The following is a 12,480-nucleotide window of genomic DNA, read 5'->3' as shown; positions in this document are numbered from 1 at the left end:
CTTTGGTCATCAGGATGAGAGTCGAAAAGTTGTTTCTGTTTGAACTGCTGTCTCTCCACTCTGTCCTCCACATTCTTATACTGTTTCCTTATTTTGTCTGCACTAGAATTTCCATTTTGTTGCTTTTCCTGCTTAACTTATGGCACTGTTGAACTCAGAGTCACTGGTTTGCATTAAAAACTCTTGTGTTTAATTCTCCCCCTACTTCACAGCATCCTGCTGTCCTCAAACTGCTATTGCCTGAGGAATTGAAACGAATTGCACACTGACTTTGACCCAGAGGTCATTAAAGATTTTAATCTCCCAGCCAACCATCTTCTCTGGCTGGTTGTATGTCTTTAACATCATTTCAGTTTCTACAGTCAACAATTATATGGGAGAGACCATGAAGATTATAGATTAAGTTTGGTCTCTACCAAGCCAGCTGATCTCATGCGGTACGAGGAACTGGATATCTGGGTAAAATTAAAATCCGGTTCCCCAGTCAGAAAGTTCCATGTTCAGTACACAGTCTAGTCTTTGGAATGTGATATTAGATGTTTTGAAGGACTGTGAGAGTCTTGACCATTGTTTTAGTTGATTAATTAATTTAGAAATACAGCACGGAATTGATCCTTCCAGTCCTTCAAGCTGCACTGTGCTGAGAGCGCCAATTTAACTGTAGCCTAATAATGGGACCATTTACAATGACCAAATAACCTACTAATCAGCATATCTTTGGACTAAGAAGGAAACCTAAGTATCTGGAGAAAATTTAGGCATTCCGCGGGGGGGGGGGGCGCATACAGATTCCTTACAGATGACATCTGAATTGAACTCTAACCCCCAAAACACCAAACTGTAGTAGCATCACTCCAATTGCCACACTATCATGTTTATTGCTTTTCCAGTATCATCGATTGTTCTTAAATAGCTATTGTTGAAGCTTGCCATGTGCAAAATGGCAGCATTGTTTCCAATGTTTACCAGAGTAAATACACTTCAAAGAAATGATCATTGGTTGTAGTCCATTTTGGGATATGCTCAGAGGAACATAAAAGGTGTTATATTACTGCAAAGACATGAGATAGTCTGCAGGTGCTGGAAATTCAAAGCAACACTCACAAAATGCTGGAGGAACAGGCAGCATCTATGGAAATTAATAAACAGCCAATGTTTTCTTTGTAACTGAAAAAAATTGTCCTTAGTACTATTTCTGCACGATGGAAGGAAAATCAATCAGTATTCCCATGGTTGATCATGGTCTAAAAGTGAGTTGGTTTGCATGCCAGTTGAGCATCCTTATACCTGCCAATGCCTGCTGTGAAGAATAATGCATTAATGTCAATTAATAAGTATACAACATTTGAAACCATTTGTTATTTATCTTAAGACAAGAGGAAGGATTATTGCCATGGTGGGGTTGAAATGGAAAGCTGCACATCACCAACCTTTTTAAGTTCATCGGCAATACAACTTCAAACAACTAAAATGAGTTGAAAAGGGAGAGCAACCATGGAAATTAATAATTGGGTCTCTGTGGTAGTCAGGTTTTTAATTTTACACGAGGGAATCTATGCTTTTGTACTGAAGGTCTCTGAGCATAAAATAGTTGATTTACTCTGCTTTCCTTTCCTTGGCACTCAGTTGTGTCATAGTAAAATTAAAACACTGAGTGTTTTTAATACATTCATGGGCTGTGTTATCATGGGCAAAGACAGGATTTATTGAAGAGAATACCATGCTAGGCCATTTTATGGCGCAGTTAAGAATCAACCATATTGCAAGATGTTTGGAGTAAATAAGGACAACAAAAGAATATAAGGAAAACAGATGTACAGTTACTGATGCCCATTTCTTATTCCAGTTTTAATCATGTGGCTGAATTTTGGGTGCAGTCTTTCATTGATTCTTTGTGTTTCTTGGATTTACTGTGTATGCCTGCAAGAAAACAGATCTCATGGTTGTATGTGTTGATATATCTGTACTTTGATAATAAAATTACATACTTTGAATTTTAATGCTGGGTTGTCATGGTTGTAAATTGACCCTATACATTGACCAAGGCCAATGGATTGTTAGTCCACTAAATCATGACTTTGCCACACATGCTCACCCATCTCTATTTTCCTATTGTTTCTATGGCAAGAAATGCTTCCTAATTTCTCTTCTAAAAGAAATTCTAATTTTAAGGTAACGACCCCAGCAGAGAAATTCCAATTCATAATTTTGAGAAGAATTGCTGGAACACCAGAATAACCTGAAGGGGAGTGACATTATACCCACATCTGAGTATGGAAAACTTTAACTCCGACTTTTGGGGCCATTTTCATTTATATTAGCGCTTTTTGCCTGGTTAGCAGTCTACACAATACAACGAACAATAGTGCAAGCCCAAAATCAACTCTAGCATGAGTTTCATCCTGATTGGCCTGATAGATCAAAGTTCTTAAATACTTTACTGCACAAGATTGCTTCCCTGAAACTGCTATTTAATCGATCAACATGCCAAGCACATTCTTTCACCTCATTAACATCTCTGACCTCTTATGACCTCAATTACAGGGTCACAAGTATGCCTGAACTGCTTTGTCTATGGAAACAAAGGTCATAGCTTCTCTCTATCGCTGAGCCTGAAGACTATTCTGAGCTCCTGCTGCTTATTGGTAAAGAATGCCATCAAATCAGTAGAAAGATGTGACATAGAATTGGAAGATGTTGAATCCTTGTGGGTTGAGTTAAGAAACTGCAAGGGTAAAAGGACCCTGATGGCAGTTATGTAGTGGCTGGGAGTGGCTGGGAGGTGGACTACAGATTACAACAGGAAACAGAAACAGTGTATCAAAAGGGCAAAATCATGGGAGATTTTAACATGTAGGTTGATTGAGAAAATCAGGTTGGTAATGGATCTCAAGACAGAGTTTGATGAATGCTTAAGAGATAGATTTTTAGAGCAGTATGTTGTTGAGCCTACTAGGGGATCAGCTATCAGCTGGATTCGGTGTTATGTAATGAACTGAAGGCGATAAGGGATCTCAAGATAAAAGAACCCTTAGGAACCAGTGATCACAATATGATTGAGTTCAACTTGAAATTTGATAGGCAGAAAGTAAAGTCTGATGTAGCAGTATTTCAGTGGAGTAAGGGAAATTTCAGTGGTATGAGAGAGGAGTTGACTAAAGTAAATTGGAAGGAGCTGCAGGCAGGGATGTCAGCAGAGTAGCAATGCTGTGAGTTTCTGGGAAAAATACAGGACATATGTATTCCAAAAATGAAGAAATACTCAAATGATAAAATAGTATTACTATGGCTGATGAGGGAAGTCAAAACTATTGTAAAAGCAAAAGAAAGGGCATACAACAAAATAAAAATTAGTGGGAAGATAGAGGATTGGTAAGTTTTTAAAAACCTACAGAGAACAACTAAAAAGATCATTAGCAGGGAAACGATGAAATATGAAAGCAAGCTAGTAAATAATATCAAAGAGGATAGTAAAAGCTTTTTCAAGTATGTTAACAATAAAAGATGACAGTGGATAAAGGACTGCTTTAAAATGAGGCGGGTGAAATAATAACAGGGGACAAGGAGATGGCTGCTGAACTAAATGAGTATTTTGCATCAGTCTTCACTGTAGAAGACACCAGCAGTGTGCCAGATGTTGTGTGTGGAGGAAGAGGAGTGGGCACAGTTACTGTTAAAAGGGAGAAGGTACTCAAAAAGCTGAAAGACTTAGAAGTACATAAGTTACCCAGACCAGTTGAACTGCACCCTAGGGTTCTGAAAGCAGTAATGTTAGAGATTGAAGCGGCATTAGAAATGATCTTTCAAAAATCATTGGACTCTGGTGTGGAAAATTGCAAATGTCACTCCACTTTAAGAAAGGAGGCAGGCAGTAGAAAGGAAATTACAGGCCAGATAGCCTGATCGCAGTGATCGGGAGGATGCTAGAGTCAATTGTCAGGATGAGGTGATGGAGTACTTGGTGACACAGGACAAGATAGGACAAAGTCAGGATGGTTTCCTTAAGGGAAAATCCTGCCTGACAAACCTGTTGAAATTCTTTGAGGAGATTACAAGTAGGATAGATAAAGGGGATGCAGTGAATGTTGTATATTTGGACTTTCAGAAGGCTTTGACAAGGTGCCACACAGGTGCCTCTTGCCTCTACCAAGTTACAGGAAAGTCACTAAGATGGTTAGAGCATTGGCTGATTGGAAGGCAGCAGCGAGTGGGAATAAAGAGATCTTTGTCTGGTTGGCTGCCAGTGACTAGTGGTGCTCCACAGGGGTCGGTGTTGGGACCCCTTCTTTTTATGCTGTACAGAAATGATTTAGATGATGATATAGATGACTTTGTTGCCAAGTTTGCAGATGATATGAAGATTGGTTGAGGGCAGGTAATGTTGAGGAAACAGGTAGGATGCAGAAGGACTTAGACAGTGTAGGAGAATGGGAAAGAAAGTGGCAAATGGATTATAATGCTGGAAAATCCATGGTCATGCACTTTGGTAGTAGAAATAAAAGTGCAGACTATTTTCTAAATGGAGAGAAAATCCAGGAATCTGAGATGCAGAGGGACTTGGGAGTCCTTGTGCAGATCACCCTAAAGGTTAACTTGAGGGTTGAGTCAGTGGTGAGGAAGGCAAATGCAATGTAGGCCTTCACTTCAAGTGTTCTAGAATACAAGAGCAAGGATGTATCCTGTTGAGGCCTCACCTTGAGTATTGTGAACAATTTTGGGCTCCTCATTTTAGGAGATGTGCTGGGATTGAAGAGGGTCCAGAGGAAGTTCACAAGGATGATACCAGAAATGAAAGGTTTATCATATGAGGAACGCTTGCTGGCTCTGGGTCTGTACTCACTGGAATTTAGAAAGATGGGGGATATTGAAACCTTTTGAATGCTGAAAGGCCTAGACAGAGTAGATGTGGAAGGGATGTTTCCCATGGTGGGAAAGTCTAGGACAAGAGGGCACATCCTCAAGATAGAGGTGCATCCATTCAAAAGAGAGATGTGGAAAAATTTCTTTAGCCAGAGGGTGGTGAACTTGTGGAATTTGTTGCCATGTGCAACTGTGGAGGCCAGGTCTTTGGGTGTTTTTAAGGCAGAGACTGATAGTTCTTGATTGGACATGGGATCAAAGTTTACGTGGAGAAGACCGGAAAATGGGGTTGAGGAGGAGGAAAAAAAAAGGATCAGCCATGATTAAATAGAGAGCAGACTCGATGGGCCAAATGGCCTAATTCTGCTCCTAATGTCTTATAGTCTTATGGTCTGTTTCCAGCACATCACAATTTTCAACAGAGTTACACCGCACAGAAAAAGACCCTTGCATGGAATGGGCCTGAGGACCACGATTCCATCTCCAATATATAGGGGCAATTTACAGGGGCCAACTAACCAGCACATTTTTGGGATGTGGGAGGAAAGTAGAGCACACAGAGAAAGCTGTTGTTTTTAAAGGGAGAATATGCAGAGACCACACAAACATGCACTGTTGTGCTGCGATGCATAAACCACACTCCACACAGATAGCACTCGAGGTCAGATTTAACCCAAGTCTCTGGCACTGTGAGGCAGCTGTTCTACCAGGCACACCAGTGTGCTGCCATCTGTGTTACTACTACTTTGAGCAGAACAGCCATACTGTGCTTAACAAGAGAAGGAAGGATTTTCTTTCTTACTCTTTAGCCCACAGAACAGCAGAGCAAGTATGAATTTACTGGAATTAATATACTGTACTTGCTTCATATTAGGGGTACATTCCTGACAATCTCAATATCTGAATCATTATCTGAATCAGGTTTAATGTCACCATTTAATTAATCAACATGCCAAGTACATTCTTGAAGTCTTGAAATTTGTTGTTTTGCAGCAGCGGTACATTGCAATACATAATCCTGAAAAAAACTATAAATTACAATATATAAAGTTATTAAAAAGAGCTAAAGATAGTGCCAGAGGGTGACTTTTCTCAGTCCACCTGTGAAACAGTTTTAAGTTCTCCTCTTTCCTTTTCAAGGTGGCTGGGGTCCTGTCAGAATCTAAGATCTAGAATTGCACTCAAACTGTGTTCCTTCACAGTGGTGGGCTCATGTTCTTGGAGCTGGCTGTGTGGCCTAGTGACTTCAGCATCTCCAGGAGCTGCCAGAATGATGGGCACCTTTGAGGTGCGGCCTTGTGAACTAACTGATGTCACTGACTGGAGCATTGCAAGAGAACAGACCATGGGGGCAGCAGTGGAGGCTGCTATCGAAATAAGTGATGTTATGGACTGGAACATCGAATGAGCAAGCTGATGGTCTCCCTCTCGTTGTGGCAGGAGCAATGCCTCGCTCTCCCTCATTTGAGGAGGAAGGCAGAGAGCCTGTGGCATGTCAAACTGTTGGGGTGAACAGTAGTTTTTGATGGACTTTAGATCATGGTCTCTGCTATTCTTGGCATGGCAGGTGGTGGGAGGCTTGATGATTTTCCTGCTGCTTGTGTGTGAGAGGGGGCTTTGGGGTTCCAACATTTTCCTGTCATTCATTCTTTGGGTTTTTTCTGTTTCATGGATGTCTGCATGAATGAAAAATATTTGGTTGTATTGTCATAGGGTGGGTGTTGGGAACAGACCCAAATGCAAGACACAGACACTGAAGTACTAGGGAGAGGACTGGGTGTATGAAGAAAACAAGGGAAGTGGGGAAGAAATGACACCAGACAAGACACAGGCCCTGAACAAGACTAGGAGACAGGGCATGGGCTAGGACTAGAGTAGCAAAGTGGGACCTGGATGAGGAACTAGGAACTGGGAATTAGGAACTATGAACCTGGACAAGGACTCCACACCAGAGACTGGACAGGGACCTGGAACCTGGGTCTTGACTCAGGCTCAGACTCTGGATCCAGGCGAGGACTGGACATGGGGGCAGGACATGGGATTCCAGGGCTGAACGAGGACATGAAGCTCAGACTTGGTCTTGATCGTGGGAGAGCAGGAACACAGAGCCTAGGTCAAAGGAGAGCAAAGCAGAAGCAGGCAGAGGTGTAGCTGGACACAGACATTAAACACAGGGACATAAAGAGACAGTTCCAAGCTCAACAATAGATAGTTCCTTCTGTTGGCATGACAAGGCTCCAGTCTCACTCCAGTGGCTGAACTTGACAGCAATACAGGGAAAGACACAGGTGAGATTGCTGGCAGGGCTTCAGAGGCAAGGAAGGGAACAGTCCAGCCTCTGGGTAACAGCAAAGATGGCCTGACTTACCCAATAGAGGCAAGGACCAATTCCACCATAGGGTGACAGAAATCCAACAAGATGAACCAGCAACCACACACCAACCCAGGGCGACTTATATTCCAGCCCCAATATGAGAATCATGTGCCTGTGATTCAGCCCAACTGAAACAACAGACAGCCAGAAGACCCGGAGTCCGGAGTCCACGGACCAGATCGTGAACCGGAATACAGACTTCACGGACCGGACCATGACATCTACTGTATACTGTTTACATTCTCTAATATTAAATGGTACCTCTGAACTTAAACAAGTCATGCTAAAAGAGAGCAAAAAAAGAAAAAAATTGGTGATGTAGTGTACATGGGTTCATTCTTCATTCATAAATATGATGGGGGAGGTCAAGAAACTGTTCCTAGACCAGTGATTGTGAGTCTTCAGGCTCCTGTATCTCCTCTTTAATGGTAGCAATGAGAAGAGGGCATTCACTGGGTCATGGGGGTCCTTAGTAATCGATACCGCCTTCTTGTGGCATTGCCTTTTGAAAATGTTGTCTGGATTGGAGAGCATGCCTTATGAGGATAGGTTGAGTGAACTCGGCCTTTTCTCCTTGCAGTGACGGAGGATGAGAGGTGACCTGATAGAGGTATAAAAGACGATGAGAGGCATTGATTGTGTGGGTAGTCAGAGGCTTTTTTCCAGGGCGGAAAGGGTTGCCACAAAAGGACACACGTTTAAGTTGCTAGGGAGTAGGTACAGAGGAGATGTCAGGGGTGAGTTTTTTACTCAGAGAGTGATCAGTGCGTGAAATGGGCTGCCGGCAATGGTGGTGGAGGTGGATATGATAGGGTCTTTTAAGAAACTTTTAGGTAGGTACTTGGAACTTAGTAAAATAGAGGGCTATGGGTAAGCCTAGTAATTTCTAAGGTAGGGATGAGTTCAGCACAAGTTTGTGAGCTGAAGGGCCTGTATTGTGCTGCAGGTTTTCTATGTTTCTATATTTTCTCAGTTCTGGGGAGGCTGGTGCCCATAATACAGCTGGCTGAACTTGCACCTTTGTGCAGCTTTTTCCGATCCTGTGCAATGGCCACTCCATATCAGATGGTGGTGCAACCATTTAGTATGCTCTCCATCTGTAGAAATTTGTGAGAGCCTAGTCGCAGGCCTGAAGGCTGCCTGTGCATAACACATGCATCTGGCAGGTGCTGTTCTTCATCACATTCTTGGGAACACTCTCCCACCAATCTTCCTTCCCAGCTTGTAGCCTCTTCCTGCTGGCCCATTGCAGCTTACATATCCTTATCCTCACCCATTCAATATTTGCTCGCTTAAACTCCTCACAGCTATCAGCAATTACTCTGTGGAATGGGGCCCCAGCAAGGCAACTGTTCACATTCCATGCCATGCTGGAGGATTGTCAGAATAATCTGGCAAGTCTCTCAGTCCCCTTGATCGATCTACAGGAGGGTTTGAGGTGGTCTCTATTTAAATGGGTGAAAGGACCACACCCTGGTGGCCATCCCTCCTGGACTGTCCTTTCGATCTCACAGAACCACTGAAAGGGCCCAGCTCATTTGTGTTCACTCCACAAGGGGGTGGCTGCCCTCAGACTCTGTGTGGAATTTCTTTTTCTCAGTCTGCCTTGCTATCGCTCAGATCCCTTCCCATCAATTTCCCCAATATCTTTCTATTCTTTTCAATATAGCTAATCATCTACCTGACAGAATTAGCCTTCATTACAAAGTACCATGACCATTATACTCCAATACTTTATCCATGGTTTGCTGACATGTTCTCTGTGTCTTCTGCACTCGTGTTCGTATTCATTTTCATCCTCAGGCCTACTTCCATTCAGCTTGGATAGATATGACGCAGCTGGCTGGTGTCCATCACCTAGATCACTGTAATGATATAGTCTCTGCGTAGACGTTACCCTTTGTTCTGTCTGTGAGGGCGACATGAGGGTGAGACATACAGTTTAACCAGAGTCCAGTGTTTCCACTGGCTGGCTGCCTCATCGGGTTTTACACAAACAGAAGTGTAATTTGTCAGAAGCACTGTTGTGTCTGTGCACACCGACATACATCTTAACGAAAAGCATGCACATGGGAAATGGCTTTAGCTGGTGTATTGACATTGTAATGAGAGAGAGGTAGAACAGTGTGCATGCACAGACGACAGATCAATACGTAGTGCTAAGTGGGGTGTCATTGCTCTAAAAGAAATAGATCCATATATTACATTTACTCCCCCTTTAGATTAATGCAACATAAATCTGTAAATGTACAAAACATTTAACTTCCCTTGCAAAATCCCGTATTCTAAAAAAGCATACTTTCACAATAACAGTCCATAACATAACTTCACACACAAAATGCTGGTAGAACACAGCAGGCCAGGCAGCATCGATAGGGAGAAGCACTGTCAACATTTCGGGCCGAGACCCTTCGTCAGGACAAACCGAAAGGAAAGATAGTAAGAGATTTGAAAGTAGTGCGGGGAGGGGGAAATGCGAAATGCTAGGAGAAGACCAGAGGGGGTGGGATGAAGCTAAAAGCTGGAAAGGTGATTGGTGAAAGTGACACAGAGTTGGAGGAGGGAAAGGATCATGGGACGGGAGGCCTCAGGAGAAAGAAAGGGATGGGGGGGGGGGGAGCACCAGAGGGAGATGGAGAACAGGCAAAACGACTAAATATGTCAGGGATGGGGTAAGAAGGGGAGGGGGGCATTAACGGAAGTTAGAGAAGTCAATGTTCCCATAACATAACTTCACAGATTTAAAGGTAGTGATCCATTTCTTTGCGAATTATGCCTCTGGACCAGTGGAGTGGCATCATGTTTGGTATGTGTTTTGTCACCGATAATGTTCTTGTTGTACCTCTGGACCTGTGGAGTGGCACTGGATTTGGTATGTGGTTTGTCACCGATAATGTTCTTGTTGTACCTCTGGACCTGTGGAGTGGCATTGGATTTGGTAGGTGTCCAGTCAAAGACAATGTTCTTGGTTTCCCATGTCACGTTGCTGTCAGTGACATGATCATCACTGAGAGGTAAGTCTGATGACTGTAATGTGTCTATCTTATTGGATTCAGTCGACTCAGGTATGTTCTTCAACTGAGCATTAAGTATCTGGTCCACATGACATCTCCATATCTGATCTCCAACATCCTCTGTGGACATCAGTGGTCCAGTTCTTGTAGCTATCCTACCGGGTGTCCACCTGTCTTTTCAGTAATCATGCACTAGGACTTCCTGTCCACTCTTGAAGCAGCTTGCTGTTTCACTTGGCAACTAGCTGAATTGTTTATTTTGTACTTCTCTCCAGAGATCTCTGTGGGACCTCAGCTTCCTGCTCATGAACAGCAATGTAGGTGTTTGATTTGTCATTACATGAACAGAGTTCTGATACAGAAAAAGGAAGTTGCCCACTTTGTGCTGTAGAGAAATGTTCTCCTTGTCCATTGCTTTAATGCACTTTCTGAAGGTCTCGATAAATCTTTCAGCTAAACCATTCGTTGCTGGGTGATGAGGAGCTGACTTGAAATGTCTGATGCCATTTTTCTTCATGAATAGTCGGAATTCTTCTGATGTGTATTGTGGTCCAATGTCACTCACAATTTGTTTGGGTAAGCCGTTTCTGGCGAAGATAGTCCTCAGACTGAGACAGTCTTTGCTGACCTGGTTGACTTCATTGGTATAATCTCCAGGCACTTCAAATGAGCATTCATAGCAATCAGAAACATTGTCCATCAATGGCCCAGCAAAGTCAATGTGTATTCTTTGCCACTGTGATGATGGCCACGCCCATGCTGTAATGGTGCCTGTGGGGTGCATTTTGCACTTTTTGGCAAACTGCTGAGTTTGGCCTGCAGACATCACCTTCACTTTCAGTTTGCCTTTGAGAGACACTTTTTCGCCTGTGCAGGTCTTTAACATCACTGAGTTCTTCTCTAATGGTATCTTAGAAAACAGTCTGCTGTAATCAGCTTGTGGAATTATGGACAAAACTGACCCTATATTCAGCTCCATTTTCAATTTTGCACCAGGCACATCTATTGTGATCCAAATGATTTTATGATCTGCTTCAGTTATACTATTCAGTTCTAGGTATGACAATTCACCTCTGTCAGACTCTATGTTGTCTGTTTCAGTTTTACATTTGGTAACTTTATGCATTTGCTTAGTTTTGTGTTTGAGAGTTTTCACTCTGTTGTGTTTTTATCTGCCATGCACACTCTCTCTGTGTGACCTTCTCTGTGACTCTTTCTGCAAACTTTTTCTTTGAACCAACAGTCATTTGCATCATGGGAGGACTTCCACATCGATCACATTTTTGGCTTTTTGTACCACTCAGGAACATTTTGTACATTTCACATTCTAATCTCCTTTTCTGTACATCTGCTACATCCTTTGCTGCAATCTCTAACAAAATTGCAATGGCCAATGCCCATTCTAAGGTTAGGCTTCCTTTGGATAGTAGTCTCTTTCATTGCCACAAAAAAATCTACCCCTTAATGCCTTAGAAAGTCCATCTCTAAAGCCACAATACTAGAAAAGTTTGCGCAGTTTTGAAATATATTCAGAAGGGCTTCCATCTTTTCACTGGTTCCTTTAGTAAAATTAAATCTTTCAGCTATTGCCAGTGGTTTAGGGTTCAAATGATTTGTAAAATTGTAACAATTTTGTCCAATGAGTTGTATGCTGGCTTTTCGGGGTTACCAAGTTGTGTAAGAGATTGTACATTCTTGACCTATTAAACTAAGAAGTGTAGGGGCTTTCTTTTCCTTGTCCACATTCTACATATTACAATACAGTTCAACCCTCTCAATATATCATTCCTAGCTTTCACTAGCATTATCAAATTAATCAACTGTCCTGAACGAAGTTACTGCCACACTATTTTCACTATAAATTCAGTGTGTCTTTCACTGTTACTCACGTGTTCCTTCGTTAGCATCTGTGATGGCTTTCTCATGCTGTTTAACTCGCCCTGTTTCGTCCCGTAACTGTCGGAGCAGTTCGTGATATTTTCTGACATTCAGGTTCGTACTCATCACCAATTTGTTGTGTCTGTGCCCAATTACATATCAATTAAATAAAAGCACACATGTGGGAGATGGCTTTAACTGGGGTATTCACATTGCAGTGAGAGAGAGAGGAAACAATCTACAGGTGTAGACCACAGTGCATATCCAGATAATGGATCAATACGTAGTGCTTGGGGGTGGTGGTCATTGCTCTAAAAGAAATAGATCCATAAAAAATGGTGTTGCTGTCTCTCT

Source organism: Hypanus sabinus, chromosome 7, assembly GCF_030144855.1.
Source record: "Hypanus sabinus isolate sHypSab1 chromosome 7, sHypSab1.hap1, whole genome shotgun sequence".
Classification (NCBI taxonomy): Eukaryota; Metazoa; Chordata; class Chondrichthyes; order Myliobatiformes; family Dasyatidae; genus Hypanus; species Hypanus sabinus.
Note: the sequence above shows the minus strand (reverse complement) of the source record.